Source organism: Pinus tabuliformis, chromosome Q (genome assembly GCF_031772625.1).
Source record: "Pinus tabuliformis cultivar Carrire ecotype Pingquan chromosome Q, CPIR1, whole genome shotgun sequence".
Taxonomy (NCBI): domain Eukaryota; kingdom Viridiplantae; phylum Streptophyta; class Pinopsida; order Pinales; family Pinaceae; genus Pinus; species Pinus tabuliformis.
In genome coordinates, this window is record NC_142296.1 from 943,863,981 (window position 1) to 943,890,997 (window position 27,017).

The 27,017-nt window shown below is 36.1% G+C and overlaps 1 pseudogene; it reads right to left on the reverse strand.

Moving 5' to 3' along the window:
• Window positions 1-13,827: 13,827 nt before the first annotated feature.
• LOC149222575 (myosin-11 pseudogene) lies at window positions 13,828-14,471 on the reverse strand (annotated as a pseudogene).
• Window positions 14,472-27,017: the final 12,546 nt, after the last annotated feature.

Sequence of the window (27,017 nt, forward strand, 5' to 3'; positions counted from 1 at the left end):
GGCTGCGTCCCAGTTTAGTTTCCTCTCTTTCACTCTTCTTCCAGCATATATGTATCTTCCTCTGCTCCTAGCAGTTTTTTATAATACATAAGTACTCGATCTTGTTAAAAAAAAAAGAATATGGAGGAAAACTCAAATAGCTTTATTGATGGAAGTATTAGAAGAGAGGATTATAACCCATTGGTCTGACCCAGTGCCATCCTCCCAGCATGAAAGCCCTCTTCACCTCATGAAAATCTTAGATCACCCAACAATACTATGTTGCACAGAGAAACCAACAACACTTCCTTACAAAATACAAAATTCCAGCCTCTAGATCTCTAGGATGAGGGATCCATATATAGATGTTTGCAGGTGGGTGAGTTAGCTTCTGGGATTTTGTTTAGTTTCATCTCTCTGATAGTTCTTGGTTCAACTTGGAGATTTCATGATCTCTTATTCATCCCTGGGTGAATTCAGAGAGGCAAGTGTCAAATGGGCAGTTTCTAGAAGATTCTCTGGGTTTCCACCTAGCCAATTGCCTCTACCATTTGTCTACTCTCGCTCATTGCACCCTACAAAAAGGTTTTTCAATATGCATCGCACTTTTTTCATGTGGTAGGTGAGATGCATTGCACCCTTATCACTGAGCAGTCTGTATGGTCCTGTTTTGACCAGTTCTGAGTAGGTTTTCAGGGAGAACTTCTGGGAGATGATGTAATCAACTGACCTTGCTCCTTAGGGCATGAAACAACACTTTTAGAGACTTAGAAGCCCTTGGTTTATAGACATATGTGATTGGGGTTGTAGTGCCAAAATATGTCTATAACAAAATCCCACTCTTATTGTCACAATATATAACTTTTGTGTCTAAAACTTTCTCAAATAGTTCATTAAAAATCTTTCTCCGCAAAGCTACCTCACAACTAGCCATGCTAGCATCAATGTACTCAACTTAATTTGTACTTAGTGCAACAACCTTCTACTTTATGCTCATCCAAGAGATCATGGCAGATCCTAAGCTAAAGAAACACCCATAAGTGCTCTTTCTATCGGCAGAGTTGCCAACCTAATCAACATCAATATATCCATGAAGTCTTACATTTTTAGCAATGTATTTCAATCCTAGATTGGTAGTTCCATTAAAATATCTGCGTACATGTTTTGCGGAAATCCAGTGGAAATGAAATGGATCAATCATATATTGACTTAAATTATTTACAATAAATCATATGTTAGGCCTAGTGTTTACCAAAATACTCTGTGGGATTTTCCAAACTAGGTCTTGTAGCTTTGCCACATAATTTCTTAAAGTTCATTTCCATAGGAGTATGCATGGACTTAAATTTTACCATAGTAAATCTTTCGGGAAGCTTAACAACATATTTTCCTTGAGAAAGATAAATTTCACTAGGTCTTTGTAAGACCTATAGACCCAGAAAGTAATGCATCAAACCAAGGTATTTCATTTCAAATTTAGAAGCTAAATCCCTATACTGGAGGATAAGAGATTATCCTCCTGTCAAGAATAAACCATCAACATACAAAGCCGAAATCAAAGGTATACCTTAGATTGTCTCGAAGTAGAGGTTTGGGTCTACATTACTTCTTATGAAACTAAGCTTTATCAGGTAACTATCATTACAAGCATACAAAGCTCTTGGATCTTTCTTCAACCCATATAAGGTTTTATTCAGTCTGCATACACGAGTTTCCCTGTCATGCTCTTCAAATCCTTGTGGTTGTTCCACAAATACCTCTTCCCTAAGGAAGCCATGCAAGCAAGTAGTTTTCACATCCATTTGGTGAAGACTCCACCCATGGATAGCAATTAAGGAAAGAACCAATCAAATAGTAATATATCGAGCTACAAGTGCAAAAATATCATTGTAATCTATTCCCTCTTTCTGAGAGAAATATCTAGCTACAAATATGGCCTTATATTTTTAAATACTTCCATTTGCACCATGTTTAATCTTAAACAACCATTTGGGAGTGACAATAGATTTACCTTGAGGTCTACAAACCACTTCCTAGACATCATTCTGGATGATGGACTCATACTCTTCAGTCATGGCATCTTGCCATACTTGTTATTTTGTAGCTTCTTCAAAGGTGCATGGTTTTTCCTGAATGATGTTGCTCATGGCAACAACATGCCCTTGAAACTGACTTGGAATTTTACTTTCTCTAAACGTTCCTCTTGGGGCAACATGTCGTTCAACATCTTGCAAGGTATATCATAGTCATAGTGGCCTCTTTATGGTAGGAGGATGATGATGTGGAGGATCTAAAGGATCCATGGAACCCATTGGATTATCAACAAGTTAATTCTCAGTTCCAGTTCAGACTCAAATGCAGCCTTTTTTTCATTAACAACTTGTCTTTCAACAATGTTAGGAGGAGGAGAGTCTCTTGCTTTTATAAGAGTTTCATCTTCATCAAATGTGTCTCTAATAAAATATATTGTTCTTTGACCAGGAACATAAAGTATATAAGATTTTGAATTATGAAAATAACCAACAAATGTGCCTTTCTTACCCGAAGCTTCCAGTGTGTTCCTTTTCTCTTTTGGCACATAGAAGTATATAGGACAACCAAAGATTCTCAAATGACTCACCTCAGGCCTTTTACCAATGAAGAATTCTTTAGAAGTCTTACTATTTAATGTCTGATGATGAGTTTTGTTTTACACATAAATAGTGGTATTTGCAGCTTCTCCTTGTAGAAAATTTGGTAGCTTTTGATCATGTAGCATGGCTCTGACTACTTCCATAATGGTTCTATTCTTCCTCTCATCCACACCATTTTTTTGTGGATTTTATGACACAGTGGTTTCTTTCTTTATTCCAACGTATTTGCAAAGATCATTAAAATAATTGGAGGTGAACTCTCCCCCATTATCATATTTGAAAGATTTGATCAGCTTTCTAGTTTGTTTTTCAATCAAAGCCTTAAATCTTTGAACATGTCAAATTCTTCCCCTTTCTTTTTCAAAACAAATATCCATGTCTTGCGAGAAAAGGCATCAACAAAAATCATGAAATATAAGTAGCCACCAAGAGAAGTAACATGCATAAGTCCCCATCAATTAGAATGTATGAGTTGAAGTACCTGACTAGATTTTATTCTGCTTAAAGGGAATGGTCCCTTTATATGCTTTCCACTTGCACATCATGGGCAGACTCCTTCATGATCCATTCTGATCTCAAGAATTCCAGAGACCATATTCCTTACATAAGGTAAGGCTTTGCAGAGTAGGTGAGAAAATATTCTATGCCATAGCTCACACTAAAGATCGATATCATGGACCAGTGCATGAATGGGTTTACCATTGACTTTGTAAATCCCTTGAAATCTTGATCCAAGAGTGAAGGCTTCTCTCATAGTTGAGTTCAAAGGTTATGTTATAACTTTTCCATTAATAAAAGTAACATTCATTCCTTTATCTTCTAGAGAAAATATGGATACAATATTATTTTTCAAACCAGGTAACGTAAAACTTCTTGCAAAAAAATAGATTCACTCGAGTTTAGGATTCTGCGATCCATACCAAGATTATAAAAATAAATTTTATATATTAATCACATCAAGAAATATTTGCCGATGCATTTGGAGCCAACCAGTGTGGTTCATCATCAAGGCAAGATGAAGAATCAGATCATGGAAATGGGTTAAATAGATAGACATAACATTCTAACAGCTATAAAAATGACTAGATGGAAATGGTTACTATTGACTGGGTCAAAAATAGGAAAGGAATTAATTTCCATAAAACTGAAATGAAGCTAAACCATAACCTTTAAATTGGCGAGTAGAATTATCTCCAAGGATGACATTTAAATTATTCTACCTCTCAGCTAGATTAGAGAGTGCTTCTTTGTAACCAGTAAAATGTTTGGAAGTACCATTATCAACTAACCAACTATAAATTGAATCTGCAAAAGAAGAACTGGAAAGAGCATAAACAAGAAAATATTATGATTGAGTTTTTGTTGTACTATTTCTATATCTTGGATTTATTGTTTTCTTAGGATGTTTTCTTTGATTTTGAGAAGAGTATTCTCTATAATCATATTTGTTTTTGAATCTAGGTGCTCTTCTTATTTCTTTACAACCACGATCAAAGTAACCATGATTTTGACGATTAAAGCATCAAACTTTTGACATGTCTAGATTCCATTTATTGGATTTGAAAGAAAATTTATTTCTATTATCTTTCTTTCTCTTGTCATAGGTTGAAAATGAAGTAGGTTCTCCTTCTTCATGATGTAAAATTATCCCTCTAGAGATCATTTTGGCCTCCTCTTGGATACACTTTCCAAAAATCTCATCAAATGTGGGAATAATTTTGATATTGCTGATGATGGTGATAAATGTCTCCCAAACATGAGAAAGGCATCCAATTGCAATCAACACCATTTGTTTGTCAGGTACAACTTCACCAAATGTTGATATTTGATTATTGATTTTGGTTATTCTCAAGAAGTATGCTTGAACCGTCTCTCCTTTGTTCATCTTGATGTCCTTCAGCTGATTCTTCAAGGCAATAATTTGGTTCAAGTTACTAGTTGCAAACATGCCAATTAGTTTGGCATACATTTCTTTAGCTTTCTTCAAACTAGAAACATAAGTAATGAGATGATCACTACGAAAATCAAGGACAATTTTCCTAGCTTTGATTTCACCCTTTGCATGTTTGGATTTGGCAGCAACACTTGAATCTATGGTGGATCAGTGATTGTGCCTTCAACATATTCCAGAACTTCATGTTCTTCAAGAGTGATATCTAGCCTTGCTTTCCATAGACCAAAGTTTGAAGCATGATTTAGCTTCTCCTCTACCTTGAAGTAGGACGAAGTCATCTTGATCAGGAAAATTTGGCAGCAAGTGGAGTCTCTTCAGGTGATCTCTGGTCTCATTGGACTTGTCTTCACCAAGTCTCTAATACCATGTTATAATTTGAAAGTTATATGTAGAAATATAAAAATTATTTACAGAAAATTGAATGTTCTTAGCGGAAAAGTGAATGTACTTTGCAGAAAATTGAATGTACTTTGCAGAAAATTGAACATAACTGAATTTACTTTGCATAAAGTTGAATGTAATTTGCAAAAAAATGAATGTACTTTGCAGAAAACTGAATTTGCTTAGCAGAAATTGAATGGAACTAAATATACTTTGCAGAAAGTTGAATGTGCTTTGCTGAAAACTAAATGGAACTAAATTCACTTTGCAGAAAGTTTAATGTACTTTGCAAAAAATTGAATTTAATTTGCAGTAAACTAATTGTTCTATGTTGTTGCAAGTACTTAGAATGCAGATTATTCTTCTAAACTTTTCATATCAACAATTGTAAGGATCATATGAAGACAATCAAACACAAATATAAGACACTGAGAGTTAGTTCCAATGACCAAGGAAAAACTCACAAGGGGAAAACATAAATGATTCTTCTTCTATTAGATTTCTTCAATTGTTCAGCGAGTAGAGAGAGAGAGAGAGAGAGAGAGAGAGAGAGAGAGAGAGAATTACAATGAATAAAGTCACCAATGTCTGTTAACTTGCAATTGAAGTGCTCTTGTTTTTTACTTGAAGATCTCATTCTCTTGATCATATCTTGTCCTTCACACTTGCTCTAGCTCTTCCCTTGCTCTTACTCTTCACTTACACTTCTCTTGCACACACAAAAGTCTATCTCTCCTTCACAATGAACATGCTACTCTCAACTCTCACTTGATCTTGATTAAATAGGTTAGAAATGAGGAGTTAAAAAATGAATTCATGCCTTGAGCCAATAATAGGAAAATTGAATTCCATGAGGGAGAAGTTACTTAAGGAGAAGTGTAACTCGTCCCAAGAATAGAGAGAGAGAGATACACTTGTCTTGAGGAGTTACAATTTGAATTATTGAGAGAGATAGTTACACTTAGACATGAGAGAATATTTGGTGAGAGTTACAAAATCGAATTGAATGAGGGAGTTACAAGTGCATTTAACGAGGAGTTACACTTTTGTCATACATTGAATTAGTGAGGAGAGTTACATTATCTTAAGTGTGGAGTTGCTATTTTATTCCAAGAGAAAGGTTCGATTTTCCAAGTAATAAATTCTCAATTTAATTTACTTATTCCATGAGAGAATTCGTTTTTTATTAATCCATTAAAGGTAAATGACTTTAGACTATTTTATAAATAATAGTATAATAATAATAATAATACCAATAAGGATAAATATATTAATTCTTGACTTGTATAATCATGATTGATTTGAAGTGGATTCAATATGTCAAGATCATCCTTGATCATTTAGACGTGAATTTCTATTTTTGGGAAGTCACTTCCAAATTGAGATGTGACTTACTATTTTTGGACAGTCATATTAGAATTGTCATATATGAAATTTTATTATAGGTGGTTCAAACAGAACTAAAATATATGATTTCTTCTAGGAAAAATTCATCCCTGAGTTGCCACATTTTAATAGAAAAACTTTGGCAAGTGTCGCAAAGGTAGAATGGGAGGCACGATGTTGTCCACATACTATTTGGTAGCAGCTCCAGTTAAGGTGCATTGGAAGAGATGAAGATGAATGAAGTCTTTGGTAATGGAATTTGATTAACACCACATGTGAAAAGAGCAAACATAATTAGCGCGGTCTTCTCCAAGATTACCTTCAAACTTGGGAATGTCATAAGGAAGCTTGGTGGGAATAGGAGGCCAATTTGGGTTATGGAGAAGAGGATCATTAATAAGTTGGCTGAAATCAAGGAGGCTCAGGCCAGCTATATAAGGAAGCAAGGGAGGTTTAGTGGCCATACCTGTAGAGGCTCTGCCGAGAGGGTTACCTTGGTTTCCACCACCAACATTGGTTCCTAACATGGTGGTGGTGCTAGGATGGGAAGGTGCAGAACTAAAGGAGGAACTAAAAGAACCAGAAGAACTTGAGTTAGTATAGGGACTCAATGGAGGACTAGCAGGATGGTTTCAAACTTGATGAGAGGGAGTAAGATGTCCTAAAGGAAACTAGGGGCGAAGGCCATGAAACCTTCACAAAAAATGCCTAGGGGGTGCAATGGTTTCACGAAAAATATGACTCAAGAGGATAAAGGGTGATGATAGGAGAAAAGAGTAAAAAACAAAAAGCAAACACTAGTGTAGTGGTGCAAGTGTAAACTAACTATAATGATATGTTACTCTAATTCAAGCAAATGTTGGGTGTGGAGCCTGATGATCTTCCTTACTTTTTAGAGCTTTTTGTTTTAGCCGCATTAGATCCCTATTCCTAATTGGGAGGAAAGGTTGCCCAACCCCCCTGGTGGTGGTTCGGGGGCAACGCCGCCAAAGATAAAAATAGATGAAAATTTTCCTGTAAAATATTGTAATTTTTTATTCAATCCGGGTCATTCATTAGGTGGATGATATGATGATAGAAGTTATGTTAGAAGTTATGATTAGTTTATATGATGGAATTGTATTGCAGTTGTGTGTCATTATGATTTTGAGCAAGAAAGAGAGAGGATACTGTGTGAGAGCGAAGAGGAAATTACAATGGATCTATTGTAGGTTGTATCTCTTCATTTTGTTTCTCCGTGGACGTAGCCCAAATTGGGTGAACCACGTATATATGTGTCTCTCTTGTTTTATGTGTTTATTTATTTGTGTTTCAACAATACTTTTTGTATTTCATTGCTCCGTTAATTAATTTCTAATAACAAACACATCTTATCAAAGAAAAAAATTACCTCTAGCCTAAAGGTGATCTAAATCCTCAAACAAGTCTGAATTCTATTGTTTCATATGGCCTTCCAAGAGACTTCTTACTTGAAAAAATCTAATCCCCACAAGAAGAGTTTTCTACAGAAAGGTGGGGTAGAGGACCAACTACTTGTCCATAGCTAGTCCTATAGGGTATTTTCCTAAGATTAGTTATTAAGGATACCCTCATCCCATGGGGGTGGTCGAGTTTTGAGTTCCTTGGTGATCAACCACAACACGAACTTAATTGTCGCGGGTTGGGTAGCCTCGAGGAGAACTTCTTGCTTCGTGATCTAGCCTAACCCCCTTTGAATCGGGTTTTTAATGCACTCTGGCATTGGACTGTGGGATGGCGAAGGACTTTAAGCACACCAATATGTCAACTTTCTATTTCTTAGTGTAAGCGATCAGTGGTTGTTATTGGAAGCCTATCCCATTGATCCCACACATAACAAAAAAGATTGTTTTGGCCATAGTGCCTAAGTGGGCTTAATCTATGTGGGTTAAGTTATTAAGGTGGATTGTTAAGTATTAGTTTGGTGGTTTTTACCAAGCTCACGTTTGATTAAGGTGTGCGTCTGTGGAAAATGTGTCTAGTGGATGAGTTAATTAAGAATGTTTTGATAATGCCAATGTCATTGAAAATAAAGTGCATAAACTATAAATAATATTGAAAATGGATAGTAAAATAAACAAAAATTGAAGCCCACAACCCCCCACCCAATAAGGCAATCAAAAAATAAAATAAAATAAAGAAAACAAGAAAATAAAAGACTCGCAAAATGGCCAAAAGATATATTGTCTAAGGGACTGGGATCTAAGGGCAGAAGTATGCTGAAAATGGAGTAGAAAACCAACAAAAAACATAGGTGAAAATGCTATAAAAAGACAGTAAATAAGCTACAAAGGCAAGGATACACTAGGGGATCCTAAGGGGGAAAGGTAACACAACATTCTAATGGGAATAAAGTGTTGTAAAAACCTATCTAAAAATAATACAAAACAATGGACAAAACATTGAAAAACAGTCACTGAAAATGTTGGACACTAGACTCCTCAACTCAGAAATTCTCTTCCTCAATGATGGAGGTGCATTCAAAACCGTAGGGGGGATTTTTTCTTCCCCAATTAGAAACTTATAAATGGATCTAGGCCTAGGGGTGACTCAAGAAAGAATAGAACCACTTCCCGGTACACACGCAACAATCTCAACAAAAATTGAAAAATATGAAAATCTTTCTAAAAATTTGAGTAGCGCAGAAATTGACCTGAAAAGTGTGTGGGCATAGTTTATGGGCTAAAAAGTGTGCTAGGTGTAGTTACTGGGCTAACAAGTGTGCTATGTTCCCACTTATATTTCTAGGAATATCTGAGCCATATTGTGTCGTCTCCTACTTGGTTGGTATTTGTGACCACGAAAAGATGCGGAACCCCAACATAAACATCTAATTTTCCAAAAAATCAAAGGAGATATAAAAATAAAAATTGAGAGGGCTAAAATAGGAGGAAAAAGCACTAAAAATAGTTGAAACAATAGTCACCAATGTTTTTAATTACTACACCAGTGGATTCATCATTTTTTAGTATGAAAATTTTTAGTATGTGTAGCAAAATATGGTTGTCTATGCTTCAAATCTGCAATAAAAACAAAGGAAAACCCTACAACACAATAGATCAGATGCAACCAGAAACATATAGCAGAAAAGATAAAAGTGTAGCAACCCAATGGATCACATGAATAAGATAATTGCTATTAATAGAAATGATACACTTGGTGAGGAGAACTTATAAACTTGGGTTTGTAGATCCCCCTCCATGGGATGGGTCCTTTTGTCCTTACACTTCAGCAATCTAGTTCTCTCTCTCAACTTGCAATGGGCAGAAAATGAAAACAAATAGCTTGAACTCAAGTGGGAGCTTGAATACGATGAGAAGATACTGGTGACGATGAGAATGGTCATGGTGAAGAATGAATAGAAAACCCTCTATTTACAACAACGTGTTGAGCCAAATTAGGAATTAGAAAATAATAGAATATTATTGACTAAATCAAAATCTAGGCATTGTGAATATTTTATTATATTTTGAGAGTGAAAAGATATTCAAAATGGTCAAATATCTTTATCTAAAAAGTGGCTGAAGCAATTAGAAAATAAAAATGATTTATTAATCACTTTGTGAGAATTAAGAAAGAAATGATTATTAAATAGTGGTTTAAAACTTATCTCATAAGGAAAATATGAATTAAATAAAGAATAATAAATAAATAGTGATTTATTTAATTATTCCAAGGTGATTAACTCAAAAGTAATAATAAATAATTACTTCTATAGAATACTAAATAAATAAATAATTATTTAGTTATTCTCATGGGGTTTTTGAATTTTAATGAGAAATAATTTAGGAAAAATAGTTTACTAAATTATTTCCTATGATGAAAGTGGGTTTACCATGGTAAAATTAATCCTACATGGTGTATTTCGATGCACCTAGTAAGAAATGGTTAGATAATCATTTTTTGGGTGGTAACAACTAGACTTCTCCAATCTATTGTTCGAGATCACAAACTTCAGGTTTTCGTGACTTTTGGGAGGCAACGGTTTTGCCCCTAGCCTATCATTATGCCCCCATTACTGGGGTTTCCTCAACCCCAGATGATTCAAATCTTGTCCCATTCATCCCTGTCGCAAATGATTTGGACCCGTTTACTACATCTTGAAAAGAGGAGGCCCCCCCCACTCCCTTGCGAGGGGACACTCATGGAGTGCCCACTCCAGCCGATGGCCCAAGCCCCCTTAGGTTTGTCATTGGAAACTGGCTATGCTATTTACCAAGATGACTAAGAGTAGAGCTTGCACCACTCTCTTGCAAAATATCATTTATCATTATAATTTTGTAAAAGAGTAAAAAAGGATTTATTTGAGCCACTAGAAATTTATTTTATCTTGTCCCATTTGGAAACTTAAAAAGAAAAATAAATTTGAATTTTTAAAGCATGTTTTTGTCTCTCCAAGTTGACCAACTCATCCCTCCAAAATTCAAGTTGGCTCAGCCCTTAAAGACACCTTTTCAAATGAGGAAACCACTATATTTTCCATAGTTACTCCACCATTTGGAAACCAATTTAGATCTCTATGGGAGAAATGTGGATATGTGATCAAGACATAGTTTCTCTATTCAAACATGTGAAGAAGTCAAGCTAAGAAGAACCAATTCAAGGCAAAATTGAACCTCGGAAATGATGTGGACATCTTAGGCACAAAATGCTCATTTATTTGAAGCAACAGGTTCACTTATCTGAGGAAAAATTCTTGTATTATTTTGGTTATATTTGTATGGTCTGAGGCATATACTCAAAGGACTATAGTAAGAAACAAGGTTAACAAATAAATGTATTAAATATGGCATTTTTTGTGGCAAGCCAGTGAGAATGGAAGCTGATATAGATGATGATTATGATCTTCATGGGTAGACTATGACTTGAGGACTTATGAACAAACTTGTGGCGGCTATTGTCTAATGGATGCCTAACTTGGCACTTAGGCTTCTAATTGTTTTGTCTATGACATGTATTTCTCTTATTGACAAAAATTCTATAAGGAAATCATTGGTGGGTTTCCCCTTATGGATTTTTCTTTGGTCGTTGGCCTAATTCATGGTGTCTCTTGTATCTTGTATCTTATGCACTATAATCTCTATATTTTTTAATGTATAATTACTTGATGACATAACTAAAAGAAGTGAATAATAAAAGGAAACACACACACACACACACATATCAGTGATTCTGATTGGATCATTATATTATTTGTCATTCATCTCAATTCATTCAGGGTGGAAAAAGTGGAGGAATCTGCTCATGGGACCGTTTTTATTGGTGGGACCCAGTTTGGAAAAACAAGGTCTGAAACCTTCTCGAAGCATTTTGAGGCATCAAATGGAGTTTTTTGGGGGTAGAAATTTGTCACTTTAGTGTCGCACTTTTTCATGCTATTCTACACACAAATATCTTTCCAACGGCGTAAGAATCGTGTCAATCGGATCCCATATGCAAAAGTTATGCCACTTAGAAGTTAATCTTCTTGTTTTCACACCTATAATTTGGGAGAATGTCATGTCAACCCCCATTATTCATGGAAAAGGGGGCTAGCCATGTGATTGTGATGTAAAATACTCTATAAGAGTTTACATTTTAACTTTAGTTAAGAGTTGATGCATTCAAACTTAACCACTAGTAGATTATCAGGTTTTGTTATAATCGGGCCACTAGGAGAAAGAGGCATTCCATTCTTTTGAGTATTTGTTCCATAGCTAATCAAAAATAGGCAAGATGGATAGGAGGTAGAAAAGAGAGAGATTATTTGTTCACTATAGCATCCCATAGGCCATGTGTCATACTTCTTTGTATATGCAGCCATATTTCCAGACAGAGAAAGAGAGCAGAGCATCCTCACCTTCCAGTTGGATTTTCCCTTGAAAGGGTTTCAAAAATCATATCTTGTGTTTTATGTGTGCATTTTTGAGATTTTATTTTTTCGTTCTATATTTTCTTCATAATTTCCTTTCACATGCATGAACTAGTTACAATAAAATCTATAGATCTAGAAATTTAATAAAACTGTAATAGTATAGAATCTCAGATTTTTAATAAAATATTATCATATTTGTTGTGACAAACTAGCCAATGGAATATCCACGGTCGTTTACAGATCAATCAGTCACAAGTAATTATCACGATCAGAAATTTTAGTTTTCAAACAAATTTCAACACACTTGAGAGGATGTGAGAACCTCATACTCTCCACTTGTTAACACTTGAAACAATCGTACAATATTTTGTATTAAATAGTAAGAGAGAATGTTGGACACCTAATCCTCAATGGGTAGTGTGGAAGCTGAATAGACAAAGTAGTCCAAGAGACCTTGGGATGTGAAACTCAACAGTCACATAATGTACTATAAATGTATATCATTTGTCAATAAAATTGTACTTGCATGTTTTATCTTTCATATTTTTCTTACTACCCATGTGTGTTTAACATGGTATCAGAGCAGGCATATTCCTGACTTGCATAATTAAGTTGATCCATTTGTTTTATGGCCTTTCTGTGCAGTTTATTTCTGCCATGAACTTCATGAATATTTTCTCATGAATATTTCTTCAGCTAAATTTTAGCTGCAACCTGTTAATACTTGCTGGTGTCTGGTGCCCGAAATCTGCTGCTGACTGACATCTCTGACCCCTGTCTGCCATATTCCTTTTATACAGAACTGCACCCTGTCTGCCACATTCACTTGAATGATGAAACGCTCCTCTGCCTGACACTGCCAGTGCTATCCAAGTTGTCATGACATGGAAACGGTCATGGTTTCATAAACGTTTCAGAAGTGTTGTGAATTCACCTGAATGAATCACTGCTCCAGGTTGAAACGTTCCTCTGCCTGTTCTTCGTGCGATGCTGTCTTCAGTTTGTATCTCTGAGTTTGGGCGAGGCACTTGGTGCGGTGAGCGTGGAATCCTCACCACTAAACATTCAAATCCTGTCTGGTGATTGCTGGAGTATGCATTAGAAATCGTTTTGGTATTTGAACGCTGTTATACGCATATTATTGTGGCTATAATACCTTAACACTGTTATACGCATGCATGGAGATGACATGGTATGCGGCGAGCGTGGAGTCCATTGAATACGCGGTTTACAGAAATGCTATGTGAAACGCTGTTTTATAGAAATGCTATGTGTTAAAACACTGCTTTACATAAACTCTGTTATATATACGCGGTTTTCGTGTGCCTGTATAATTCGATGTTCTCCATAATGCAGTACTCTTAGCACTCTGGACTTTGAATCCAGTGACCTGGGCTCAGACAATAAGGGATGTATTATTTGTCACATTACCTGAGGATTGAGTTGTGTTTTCAGATTTAATTGTGCAGAGTGGGTGCAACTATTCTCCTCAGTCGTGTACTCTACTGCTCTGAGACAAGATCTGGATAAAAATCCAATTGTATGTTGCAAGGGAATAGCTGCTCATGAGCTGATAACACCATTGATCAAGAGATGAAAATAATAGAAAATGTAGCCTTCTGTATTACAGAGTACATGGCAACAAGAAATGAAAAGCTGAATTCTCAAGAAGCTGAGACGGTAGATTGATATCTGACAGATTTGTTTCTTGCATAGACTTTGAGATGTCATCCACAGAGAATGGTATACTCAAGTCGTCATCCAACAAGAACAAATTTCCATGAGCATCGTTTGAATCTTCTGCCATCAACATTTTCATGCTTGCAATAACATCTGGAGACACACTGTGTGTGCCATATTCATCGTCCCAGTACATGGTACTGATTCTATACAATTGTTGTATGCTTAAAACCAGACAGAGATCGTGGGAAATTTCATCCAAATATTTCTTTGGCTTTTGATGTATAACCAAAAATCCCACTGCTTGTCTAATATGCTTGAGTGCATCCCAGGCTGAGCCTGCATACTCTTCCTTTGCTTCACAGCACCAAAGTTCTAGTTCAGCCAACCCTGCTTTTACATATTCTCCATTGCTAAATGAGCAGCATTCACGCCGTAAAAGGAGGCTGTTGAAAAGCTGTACATTGATGTATGCAAATGTCTGGGTAAATACCTTACGAACAAGAATAGATGGGACATAATTTCCACGCATAGTTTGGAGAAGATTGGTTAGGTTCTTGATAATGCTTTGCCAATGATTGTTGGATGCTTGTTGTGTGTTTGCATTTGCTTGGGATAGATATATCTTAACTGCACTTGCTCTTGGTGTTCTTGGGACCTGGATACATAGGCCAAGCAACACAGACATTTCCTTCTTAATACTGTCACGGATAATCCCATATATTTTTTCAACATAAGCTGTAAGTTTCTATTTGAATAGCAAAGCTGGATACTTCGCTTCCACTCGACGTACAGAATCCAACCTAGCAATCATCCCACCAGTTCCAAATGGAAGGCCTATGCCAAATTTATTAAGGAGTCAAATTGGAGGCTAAAATACTCATTATATCCATAGGTGATATGCATCTAAATTGTATTCCTTGTGTTGCATTTGCGAAGGGGACAAATCCAGGGGCCATTGCTAGTTGAGGATTTGAAACCAATGATGCCATTACTTTGCAAACAAACGTTAAATTTGAAGAATTATTGAGTTTTGACCTTCCAAAAAGGGGCTTGACAAATCACCGCGTTAAAGATACATTTTTGATCGTTTCAGAATTTTCCCGATTCTAACATTGGGTGAAGATACTTGATTCTCTTGAAGCTTTAGTTCAGTTATGAGAAATCAGTTTGTAGGGTTCGATCTAGCTTCCTTGCAATTGATTATATTTAGTATCTTGATGACACAAACCAGTCTCTACTAAGACTATCCACAAATTTCATTTGCAAAGAAAGTCAAAGATTGACTCTCTTTTTCACAGTGTGAGTAGTTTGAATAATTTGAGAAGTACATTAAAGCAACAAGTCATTTGCTACATTGAAATTGGTACTGTATTGTTGACTAATATAAGCCAGAGGACCAGCACTGTACAGTTTGCTAAGTATTTGGACATATAAGGAGGTCTATCACTGTTGGTTCGGCATGCTAGAGACTCATTCCAATGCATATGACCTGAGCAAGTGTTGGAGCAGCATTCTGGGTCTGAAAGTCCTTGCTGGAATTTATTCTCATTGCTTATCTTCATTGCCAGAAAGTGGAAAGTGGCAAGATCAGAGAATTGTGTTATAATTTTTGAAGTTTTGATTGCCATCGTTTTTGATTTGAAAGTGAAGGAGTATTTGAAGGATCCAAGCAAGTTTGCAGTTGCTGCTACCCAAGTTGTGGTATTAAAACTCATTATAATCTCTGTCTACATATATATGCATTGATTCCTTGATTCATTTGATGCACATTTATAAGGGATATTAGTGTGTACTGTGAGTGGGTATTACTTTTCTTCACTGAGTAGTAGTTGTGATCAGTTTTCAAGGTGTAAATTTGACGTTGAAGAAAAAAAATGGCTAGAATCAGTGAAGTATCAGAGTTCCTCAAAACTCTCATATTGTCTACTAATCATGATATATTAAAAGTCGGCAAAGTTTCTCTCACAAACATTCAGGTCTGTCTACAAAATGCACAAGAGAAAATTGATTTTTTGCAGCTTGAATCACAGCTACAGCAAGAAGAGCTACATCAAAATAGACATCATTCTGAACCTATTTTTTTTCAGAACATTAAGACAACCACCCATCAGCAGCAAGTCAATAATGTTACAGTTCATTCAAATAAAGCAACAGTTGTACATGCAGATTTAGAAACTCAATCTGCACTTCCCAAGCCCATCATCAGACCTTGGGAACAGCTTGTCCACAACAAGCACAGAGCTGGTCTTGGATATGACAAGGACTTGTCCTTTCATATTCCAGACTACTCAAAGCCCATTCAGTTTCAGAGTGCTAGATTCATTCATGATAGTTCACCTGCTCCTCATGACAGTTCACCTCCAGCTGTTCCAGATTCTGCCCCTCTTCCACAGCAACAACAACAACAACAGATTGTGAAATGCCAACACTCTGACCGAGTTGGCCATTTGAAAGATCATTTTTTGATCTTCATCCATGTAAGAACTATCATAAAACCACCCATTCTTCACACAGATGCTTCAGAAACAAACATCCTGCAAGAACAAAGATTCATCTTGGATGGATCACTTCTTGGAAATGGGCATCAACAGCCAAGAAGATACTCCAATCACATGTCAGAACTTGTTCCAAAGTATTGAACAATCTTGTAGTTGAGTTTTCTCCATCATCTCACCTTGTATCTGACAGGGGGGGAAATTATGGTCATCTACAAGCTTCAAAGCCACATCAAGCAAGCTTGAGCCACAACCTGCCACACCAGTTTCAGAGTTGTAGCCAGAGACAAAGATGCTCGTGAACATGCCTTCAGTTGGTAATCTGGAACACTTCCCCTAGCAGAAGACTCCAGCTTCTTGCCAGTTTTGGAAGAGTTCCAGGAATTGCATTAAGCATTCTATAGTTGTTGGTCATCCTTGTTAGCGTTCGAATTTTCCTCGGGCTGAGGAAGACAAAACTCGAGGTAACATCAAATCAAGCTCAGCCTCATAGCTAGCCCTACAAGGACAGGAGAGGGCTCTCTCCGGTCAATCTCGGCAAAAGGTAATCAAATATGGCTCGAGATGACTGAATTGATGACTAATTTTAGGCTAGGTATGAAGTACAAGGACTATGGAATTTATTTTTTGAAGTTTTGTTGAATTCAAGGGAAAGGCAATTTTGGGTGCGGGGATGAGGCACAGCTTTTGCAGAGGTCTACTTGGGGCAAGATAGGCGATTTTTTTGATGCCTTTAAAGTGATTGAATGAATAGACCTGACATGTGAGGAGCTAAGGAGAGCAAGGAAGTCTCAAGGATTCTCCTTAAACTGAAGAAAACATGGAAAATTAAACAAACTTAAAGGCAGAGCATAGCAAATTTATGGCTTCTACCTTAACACTTCATTTGTTTAATTGCAGAAGATTAAATAAGGAAAGTGGTACACATACACAACTTACAAGTACTGAGAGAAACACACCATCAACACATAAAGCCACATGAATCCCAAATAGTGATGCAAAACCCTGGTCTATCCTTTGCCAAAATTGCAGATAAAATATGTACAATAGTGTATCAAGCTATTCCCAAGAGTCCAACCCTGAAAATGACTAAGAAAATACATAATATAGGCAAGCTAACACATTCCCTTGCCTCTATGGGTCGAGCTCATCATCCTAGGAGTTGTTTCAACCAATTCTAAACAAAGCACTACAATCTAGGCAGTCAAAACAACTTGCCTCTATAAGCTAGAAAACCAATTCATTCATTAAATTTTTGCTATTTTATGAATGAATCATCTAGAATAAGTAAATAAATGTCAAGTCAACATAAAGTTCCATTAATTACATCAAGGAGGGTGAAAAATCTCATCACAAGTCAAAACTGGTCAAATTGGCTTCGTTTCCTGAGCTGAAGATGAAAACTTTGCAAAAATTCCTGATGCGTAGCGCGCCTGAGCCCTATGCGCCGTGCGCCTTTCCACCTGATTTTGGGGCACTTACCAGCATCCAAATTGAGCTCACGATAGATCGTTGGAAATTTCTGGATGTCTAATTTCCAACCCAAGTGGAATTTTCCAATTTGGTGTCCATTTTCCCCTCCAAAAGTTCATTCTCCCAAGACTTCTTCCTGTGTGTCCAAAAAGGGGCAGTGAGGTCATTTTTTGCATGTTTTTTGACCTTTTGGGGACCCAAACCTTGATGAAATGCCTTGGAAATAGTTGAGCATGTGTATTTCATCATGAAAAATCCAAAAATGCAAACCATTTGTGATTTGGACCTCCCAATCTTATGGGTCGCGCGCGGCGCGCTACGCGTTGAGCCAAAAAACCTGTTTTTTAACCAAAAATTTCACAATTGACAAAATTTTCTCCAAACTTGTTGAAATTTGGGCTGGGGGTCCCCAATCAAGTACCATGCTCAGCCAGAGAAGCCTTGGCCAAAACTCGAAGTGGATCTAGCCTCTTTCGCCGTTTTAGTGCTTTGCTCAACCTCCTTGGATCTAGCAATTGTATTTTTGACATTTCTCTAAAACCATGACACTTGTGTAAAAAGTGAAGGAGGTTTTTCTTCCTTGGAATGTTGTGGACAAAAACCTCTCTCAGTTTTCCCAAATTCATCTTTGATTGCTCAGAAACATCATGTGAGTAAAACCTATCCCGATGTGTGAAACAAGGGATTTTGTCGAAATGAAGCGAAATGAAGGGGATAAGAGGCTTCTAAATTCTTGGGGAAATTTTTGGAAGTAGGGAGGGATGTTAGGAAGTAGGGGAAAGTGGAATCGTGGAGATCAAGTGAGGGGAAGGGGTCCAAAAGGGCAAAACACAGGCCCAACCTAGAAAATTGCCAAGTTGTAGCAAGAAACTAGGGTTTGTGGAAAAATGAGGAATTTTGGGAATCTCAGTGATGGGAAGTGTTTAATAAGGTACATTAATGATAGGGGAAGGTGTATGAACATCAGGATACAAATTTTTCCAATGATTTGACCCTCCAAGAGAATTTACCTCCAAAACCCTAGGAGAGGGAAATGAACCTTGCCTAGGCGCAACTGAAGCATGAACAAGATGTAAAATGACCCAATGGAACCTGACATGATGAGGACAACCCTATGAATGATGATAGACTCAGCTGAATGATGACATGGACCGACATTTGGACAAATTTAGAAGGAGTGAAAGCAAACCCTAGACCTAAAGCCTAGTGACCAAATTTTGCTTGAAGACTCTTTGAAATGACAAAATTTGACCTTGACACTCTAAGACCACTTTGTAAGAGCATATTTGATCACTGGAGGAAGGCTGGAAAGACTGACACTAACAATCCTTAAACCATCACAGGTTGAGACTTCCCTTTTCAGGTTGAAGTTCTCCCTTTTATGCGGGGTGAGACCTCCCTTTATTGGTTGAAGGTTTCCCTCTTCAAAATAATAGGAGCACTTCCTCTAGCAGAAGACTTCAGCTTCTTTCCAATTTTGGAAGAGTTTCAGGAACTGCACTAAGCGTTCCAGTGTTGGTGGTCATCCTTAAACCACCGCCCTTTATACCAACATTTTAGAGAGCACATTCAGCCTTGTGTTGCCATGCATTTTTTCACATTTTGTATTACATCTCTCTTCTTGGACTCATACATAAAACTTTGGATTAAGGGGGGGAATGTTGGACACCTAATCCTCAATGGGTTAGTTTGAAATCTGAATAGACAAAGTAGTCCAAGAGACCTTGGGATGTGAAACTCAACAGTCACATAATGTACTATAAATGTATATCATTTGTCAATAAAATTTGTACTTGCATGTTTTATCTTTCATATTGTTCTTGCTGCCCATGTGTGTTTAATAGAGAAAATGACACGAGTTCTTTCCCCTTTGTGGAGATAAAATAAACCAAAATTAAATGCATCCAATCTAAAAAAAAATTGCATAACTAAAATAATATTTGGAAATATCATCACTCAATAAAATAAAGTCACACAAGGAAATTTGAAACTAATTGTTGGGTCTTCAAAATGTCATTTTTTTCACATTCTTTTCCTTCACTTATATCATATTCCATTATCTTATAACATTACATTAAGACCATTTTTATGATTATATATAGGTTTGGACTTATTATTTTCCAAAGCATTTATTTTACTATTTTGTTTGAATTTATGATTAAATATCATAAAAATAACATGTTTTCACTTACATCTAAAACTTGGATGTGTTTTTTGATGTTTGTAGGCATATTTGAAGGCTCTAGAAAAGGCGTATTTGCCCACTTTTCCTCAAATTCGAATTTCCTCTTCAACCCTTGAAGATTTGAGGAAAATTTGAGATAATCATTCAAGCACATTTGTTGGAGAAGAATCATGAAAGTTTTGATAATATTTCTTACCAAATTTTTTAGATATTTGTGAGAGGATATGTAGATATTTTACTTGTGAGATATTAACAAGTGGTTGTAACCACACGAGACATTTGTGGATCTAGGAGAGATTTGTGGATCTACATCTATTAATTAGTTAATTTTTGTATAAATAAGAGTGTATTTTCCATTCAAAGGGAGGAACTCTTGGAGCACACATCCAAAGTATGATGGAATAAAAGACATTTCATAAGTTCTTGTGTTATTTATTTTATAATTTTATATTCTTGTTTTGTTATAAGATGTAGTTTTAATAATCCATGTAGTTTTATGATCTATGTAGTTTAGATTAGTTTGGTTATGTTTTAAATTAGTTTATTTTGCATATCAGTTGTAGCACTTTTCTTAGTGTTGCAAGTGTGAACCTTCAACACTTGATCAAAAATGGTGATCTAGATTAGCAGCGATTTTCAAGAAGACAACTTTTAAATGCATTTTTTGTACAGACTAAGATAGATATCAAGAAACTAAAACATGGGTTTTGTGAAGAATGAGCACATTTAGATGATACGTGAGAATTTATTCAAAGTAATGCGCATATTGGAGATATGTTTGGATATTTCAAATGGATTTTCCCAGATTGTAGATTGAGGCCAACAAATGTAACAATAGAAGAAATTGTTGGAAATTGTGATTTTCGTTATAACAAAACCTGTAAGTGTTAGTTAATGATCACATCTATATAGATAAGGATTCATCATAGGTGGTTAATTCATGTCATGAAACACACTAAGAGAGCTGATTTATCCAATCTCCAACAATCTCCCCCCAACGTGGGCCAAGCATATATCAAACTCGTGACCAACACTTTAATACCATTGTTGGAAATCATGATTTTGGTTATACTCATTTCCAGAGATAAGGATCCACGAAGGGCAATTATTCCATGTCGTGAAACACACAGGGAGCGTTCATTTACCCAATGTCCAATAAAAATAATTTGAATTGTCCATCAAATTAAACAAGAAATAACTCATTTTAAACCTAAATCAATCTAGTTTATGAAATAATCACATTTCTGTAATATTTTTAGTTAATAAATAATTTACATGACAATGATCACTTAGTTTAAGATTTCAATTATTTACTTTTCAATACCTTTACATTCCTGTCATTTTAATTTCTTACAAGAGTGAACAATACAACAAGTGAATAGAACTCTATAACTGATTAGATACAGATTATTGTAATAACAACTCTATTTCATATGCAAAATGATCATATTGAGTAGATTATATTTACCAGCTTTCATAAATTAAACTTTTATTTCATTCCAAAAGTAGATATACATGCTTTCATAGATTGAGTTTTCATGTTTTCATAGATTAGATTTAATGCTTTCATAGATTAAATTTCCATGCTTTCATAGATTAAATTTACTTTCTTTCCTAGAATAACATTTATATCCCTTTCCTAGATTATATTTCCATTACTTTCCTAGATTAACATTTCCTTTCATGCAAATTTACTTGCTTTCATAGAGTATACTTTTCTTTCATTGCAATTTATTTGCATTAAAATTGAAAGCTCAAAATCCTAACACATATTGTGTTCTATACTCACAAGTTTACTTACTCGGATTGATAATTAAATCTAATATAATTTTAGACATAATTAAATTGACTGGCATTTTTGGCATTGTTTCCTAGGAAGTATACATAGGATTTATCCCTTAATTTAAATTTTCCTTTAATTTACGCAACTTCGGAAAGGAGAAATAGTAAGACGAGAGGTAAGAACCTATGCATCACATTGTGAGGTTTCTTCTATCCTTAGATGTTGAATTACATCTTATTTTTAGTTGCATCCATTTTCAGTTGCATAACTTTGATTTTATTCATTTTAGATTGCATTGTAGAGGTAGATTCATTAGAGGACAAACTTCAAGGACTTAAATTCCATTGTCACCTACCATCCCCACTAGATCACATGGTGTAGTAAGAACCACATCACCATCCACATCATGAATTCCTACTTTTGCAGGTACAAGAAAAGTGTCTCTTGGAGATGGAAGAGGTAGTAGAGGAGGTACAAGAAACGGATGGAAATAATGAAAATGGAGATACTTTTGGATTTCCCATTCAAGATACTAATACAAATTTTAATATGAAGAACATCTCTCCATATGTACTTCCTAAATTCCATGGTATAAGATCAGAAAACCTAGAAATCTTTATTTTTGAATTTTAAGTACTTTGTAGATCTTATGATTACTTATTAGACACCCAAAAATTGAAATTGTTTATGGTTGCATTGAAATATGGTTTTCTTAAATGGTTTATGGTATTAAGAACAAATTATATAATATATTGTGATGCAATCAAACAACTCTTTTTAGAAAGATATAAATATTATTGCATACAACATGATATTAAAGAAGGAATATTTAAAATGATCCTAAAGAAGATGAGAACCTTGAGGGATTTGTAGAAATATTTGTATACAATATTAAAGGGGACAAATTACATAAACTAGAATTTGACACATTAAAAATGTTTTTACTTAGAGAAAGCAGAGATAAATGGATTGATCTCCAAAATCTAATGGGTAAAGGAGATGTATCCCAACTATCATTTGAGGAAATTTGTGAATTGTGTAAACACATATGAAGAGGAAGGTGAATGTATGATATAAGTCATGGGATCCAACCTTGGAAAGAGTAAGTAAATCAAAATCGGGATCAATAAGCAGAGCTAAACTTGGCAATTTGCTAGAAAAAAATAAAACAAATATTCTTGGCAATGTAAGTAAGAAAATAGATATGCTAGCAATCCAAAATAATCAAAAAGTTGAGAAAGTTGTTTTATCTATATTTTGTCCTATGTGTATAACAAACCATGCTTTGAGATGATTTCTACTTGATAATATAAATTTGTGTCATTTGTGCATAAACACATGCTACGAAGGATTTCCAATCACTACCAAGATTGAAATAAATCTACCAAAGGGATAGTGGATAAAATAAAACACCTGAAAAAATCTACTATGTGGCTCCAAGGAAACCTTGGAAGCCTCGTCAACTAGGTATGATGCAATATCTTGACCAAAAATTTCAATCTTATCCACAACAATATCAAAATAATTGGAATTCTCCATTTCCTTGGCAACCTTGGCCACATCAACCTCAAAATTAATCTTGGTGATAAGGTTGGAAAGGATATTAATAATGGAAATCCATAATATTACTGATCTTTCTCTTAGTATCCTTAGTATCGTCAATTCCAATCTCAACTACCATACCATCCACCACCATGACAGCCTCAATTACCCCCATAGTTGAATTCTAGTCAACCTCTCCCATTACCACCTACAAAACCACTATAAAGACCCATTCCCACTCAACTACCTACACAAATACTTCCAAAACCAAACAATAAATTACCTCAATCCAATTACAATGCTAAGGAACAAAATTTTCAAATAACTCCTCTTGGTCTAAATTATAGCCATAATAGATTAGGAAGAGTATAGAAAAAAAATATCCCTATTGGCAGAAAGGTTTAATTTGATTTTGACCCAAGGTTTGACCAAGGGTGCCAACAAAGAGACCCATGTAGTCTAGCACTTCTCTAGCATTTTCACCTCTTTGGAACAAAGGAGTGTCTCACCTGAGGTGAGACAGAACCATAAAAGGATGTAGGGAATCTAGATATGATTAATTAAGCAACTTGTGCAACTATTACCACATTCATTTACAACCATTCAAATCATGTACTTAACAGAAAATATACATAAGCATAAAATTATAGAAGGGCCCATAAAATACACAACCAAATATCATAATTCCCATCCTCCATATGTCATTAAATAGCAGAGTTCAATTACATTATATTATCACCATTACAGCTTGTGGAAATTACAGACTTGCACACAGATGTAACTATCGATAGATAATATAGAAACGGGATATTACAAGCTCAGATCTCAAACATTACATAACATCAAAATGTTGCAACTTTGTCCCAACATATACAGGCACTTTCTATATCCCTAACACGATATGAACCTTGTGGCACCTCTAAAATTGTTTCTCGCTGCCTCCTGTCTTCTTTTATAGCTATGCTCACTTAATCTAGTCTTCGATACCTCGCTCACTTGATCCATGTTTTTCCAATACCTAGGGCCATTACCTTAGTTCTCCATTGACTGCATCAAAACTGCCTCCTAGTTCTTCAGCACACACCCTTATCTTTCACTGTTCAAGTTCCAAAACATTTCACTCCAACTTTGATTTTTTGGTGCACTGTTTCTGGCAATTTTGACTAAAACGTCCCTTGCAACTATTATTCCTTCAGAAAAAAAGGACCCAACATGCCTTGACCACATCCTATTGACTCGCCCTCAAGTCAATGTGATGTTGTTGCTTCTGGATCTAGTGGAGATTGGCTTCCACTAGGCTCAGTTGCGATACCTTCAAACGAAGGACCCAACTTTGGAACGATCTAAAGAGATGACTTCTTAAAGCTTGTGAATGTGGAAACAAAGGAGTTCCATGATTCTAGAAGTGTGGAAACCTTATCTAAAAACTCAGTAACTGTCTGCTCACTAAGATCACTAGGTTGTGACTCAATAAGTTCCTGAATCTATTGATCTACAACCTTGGATAGGGTGCTCAAAGTAATAAAATGCTTCTGAGCCTCCAGGCAGAGGTTGTGAAAAACTCTCTTGGTTACTTTGGTTTCATTTTCAAATTGGTTAATTTAGGCATTGAGTGCATTTTACTTATCTATAAGTCACTTCTTGTTTTCTAGGTTAGAGGTCACCATTGCTTACTGAAATAAATTCAGGACATTCTCACATAAGGGATCAATAACTACATTCTTATTTGCGACAATGCCACTGCAATCTGATATCTGGTGGAACATATGTTGAAATTCTTGCATAAATTGGGGTATAGTAGCGTAGATAGAAGTGACAGTTTGGATCTTCTCAGTGATTTGATTGCGATAGGTTGCTGAAGGATTGGATTAATGCTTTTTCATATTAGTGATAGTGTCCTAAATCTCTACATGTTTGGAAACAAGTTGTTGGCATGCCGCTTCAACCATAACACAACATTCGACAGGGGAGCACACAACAAAATCTTTAGGTTTCTCTGCGGCATATGGAACAAGAGTAGGCCATAAGGAATGAAACCGAGAATGAACCGCATTAACCTAGGTATATAATCCTTCCTTCTCAAGGCTCAATTGTGTTTGTACCACGATGACGGAATTTAACTAATGTTGTTACTCTTCATAGGTGACCTGAAGATCAGTTCACCTAGTATCTATCTGAACTAACTGATGCTCCAATTGAGAAATTGAAGCATGAATGAACTGGAATAATTGTAGTGAGGACCATGCACTGAGGGTGTTGACTGAAACTGTATCAGCTGGTGGGAGCCTCGGTTGCAGTGGTTGGCCACTAGCAACCAAAAGTTCTAACTAATCTTGCGGCGAGATATTGTGCCAAGGAATCTCTCTGTATGGAATTTTTTTTATTCTACACAATTCTATGAAGAATAGGGGCTGGGATGAAAGTAATAAGATCATGCTATTGAGAAGCAAGAGAGATGACTTGATGACATTACTCAGGGTCTTTCATGAAATCTGCCACTTTCTCAACGAAAATGGGTGAAGTGGATGAAGATGGATGAGGTGATGGATTAATAGGAGGTGGAATTATTGATGGTGGGAGAATGAAAGGGGTAGATAGGCTAACAAAATTAATGAACACATAATTGGTATCCATCTCACCTGGCTCATCAGCGACGGTGGGAGAATCAAAATAGTTGGATATAGTTGTTGGGGAAGATTGAGGCGTTCCTTCAGAAGATGTATGAAGAGATAAAGGTTTTTCTTCATCAATGGGAACAACAGGGTTAGTGGATAGGGGTTCGGCATCAAGGTCAATGAAATTGGAAGAAGATATAGTGCTATGAAAAAGGTAATGTGAAAGGGGAGTAGGAGTGGTGGCGGGCGGAATGGTAGATGCAAAACCAGGAGGTAAAATATACATAGGAGAAGATTGATGCACTTGAAGAGTTTGTTAAACATAGGAACCTACCTCGAACCAATTAGTGTAGGCCAAACTCACACACTCCTTAGCCTTCTTCAACAGAGGCTGGAGACCCTCTAGAACATCTTCAGAATGCTTGCGCAAAGTGGATGGGGCCTCCTCAATGAGTTTCATTGCATCGAAATTGTAGAAGATTTTTCCATCCTGTTGCCATGTGAGGGCCCTAGGCCAAGTGACAAAGTCATAATGGAAATAATTCTCACTGATGTAGAATGATAATGGACGAATAGAAAAAATGTCTAAAGAAACATGCATTGGCCAAATATACCAAGAACTATGAGATATGCCAAACCAGATCAGAGGAGAGTATTGTTCCAACAGAGGGAGTGACACTTGTGAAATAAAATGTGACACAATGACCATCTTGTTGAACCAGTGGCCAAAGGCACATTCGTTAAACTCTTTGTTTACGGTATCTTTATTGTTGTGCCAAGGTGCATACATATAAGCAAGAGGTTCATCTTCTGCAATTGTAGCGAGGTCATGACCCCTTGGGGCACACCATTTAGACATAGCAAGGGGAATAAGAATAAATCCAAAAACAAAATAAGTGGAACGAGCATAGACATTGTTGGTGGCTTTAAACAATTCAGGGAGGAGATAGTTGGACCAATTCACCTAATCACCATGGACACATGCTTCTGCAACATAAATGGAATCCAACATGCATTCTCGTCTGGTATAGTGGAG